We start from the raw sequence: 1,906 nt of genomic DNA on the forward strand, positions 1-1,906 counted from the left end.
AGCACGCCTCATAAATATTATGTTAGAGTTGTTTTTTTAAAATATTTTTTTTTAGCTTAGGGTAATTGTAGCAACAAATGAAACAAATGTGGGTTTTAAATATTAAAAAGATTATCAAATCTCGATTCATCCATATCTAGCTTGGAGGAAGACCAAGAATCGCTCCTTGGAATATCATGGCTCTATGACCTGAGTCATGGGGACGAAGCACAAGATCAGCGGAGGACCGTGCTGACAGCGCTATTGAAGACAGAAGGAAGGCCGGAAGAGAGGTGCAAAGACGGGGAAAGCGACAGCATTCTAGAGGCTATCCCAGCCCTCTTCGCCGCATGGAGCAGCTAAACAGGGGTCCCGGACGAGAAAAAAACGCGGGAGGGAGCTTGAAGAAGTTCACTTATCCTACAACATAAGTTTTTTAAAATTACAAACCCAATAGGCGACGTCAGAATTAGAATAGTTTTAGATATCAACGATAAGTGAACCGACGCTTGTCTCCAAGAAGGATACTCGGAAGGGGGAAACCAAAGCTTTTTTTTTGTCGTAAAGGTCCTTTTTAGGGCCACCTTAATCTTTTCACTTGTAAAAGGATTGCATTGATTGCCTTTTTTTGTAGTTGGAAACGTGAATGTGTGCGCGGAGGAGGTGGGCGAATGCTTTCTATGTAACTTTAAGTTTGTATCATCATCATCATCATTGCCTTTTTCACCCTGCACCAGGGTATAGGCCACGAACAAACACTTTCCACCTTTCTCTATCTTGGGATAGACTCTTGATGTTATTCCATGTCTTCCCACTTTTCTGTACATCAATTTCTGTGCTTTAGGTTTGCATAGTCTTCATAAATACTATTTCAGACCTAAAAAAGAGAGGGGAAAAAGAAAGATCAGCCAGCGGCACACTCCAACCTTTGTTTTAGTAAGAGTTTAACGGAGCTTGCAACACGATTATGTCATTTAAGGGCTGACGATTAAAGGTGTTACAAAAGAGTAACCAAAAAAAAAAAGAAGACAAGACAAGAGAGAAGGATGGAAGATGTTTGATAGGAAAGAAGGAGCAAACCACACCAGAGCGCCCACCAACCACACAGAGAGTGCTTTGTTTGTATGTTTGAGTCGAGTAAAGAGAAGCACAGAATAAGTCATTATTTTAGTACAGGAAAAAAGCAGCAAGACGCAGACAGAAAAAAACAGAGGAAAAGAAACGAATTTTTTTTAAAAGACGGAAAGAAGAAGGACCTACCAGCACGCCCTGCAACCACAAGCCCGCAGAGAGCGACGAAATGACAAGGCAATCTTCACCAAGCGGACCCTCACTTTCACTTCTTCTTCTTCTCAATCACATCACACTTGTAGTCTGGTATCTGTCATAAATTGGGCCGTCCTGCTCAGTTCATTTGTCGGCCCGTATAGCTTCTCTTGTAGCGTCAGTGGGGTTGGCCACGTTTCCTGTCTCAGGGCCCTGTGTGTTTTGCAGTGCTGAAGAATGTGTTCAACAGTTTGGTCCGCCTCTCCACACTGGCATTTTGGTGACTGTTCTTGTTTAAAACATCTGTACATATGTTGTCTCCCAGTCTTGTGTGTTGTGTCCTTAGTCGGAAGATAATCACTTGTTCTTGGCGGAACAGCTCATGGAGCTATCTGGTGTCTGAGGTGCTTTAAATAGTGTATTTATAATAGTTTTTATTTTTGTGTAGTTAACCCTCACTTTCAAATTCAATAAACCACCAACGTACTCGGACATATAAAACTTCGCAGTCATGGCGGTGCGATACCTGGATACAGTACCTGGAGGCGTCATCTCTGGCTCATAGGATTAGGTTGACACGCAATGATGCACCATTGCTGACGGTCGCTAGTGGTTGTCATACACGTCGAGAGAGAGAGAGAGAGAGAGAGATAGAGAGAGA

This window comes from Aplysia californica, unplaced genomic scaffold (assembly GCF_000002075.1).
Source record: "Aplysia californica isolate F4 #8 unplaced genomic scaffold, AplCal3.0 scaffold00444, whole genome shotgun sequence".
In the NCBI taxonomy this organism is placed as follows: Eukaryota; Metazoa; Mollusca; class Gastropoda; order Aplysiida; family Aplysiidae; genus Aplysia; species Aplysia californica.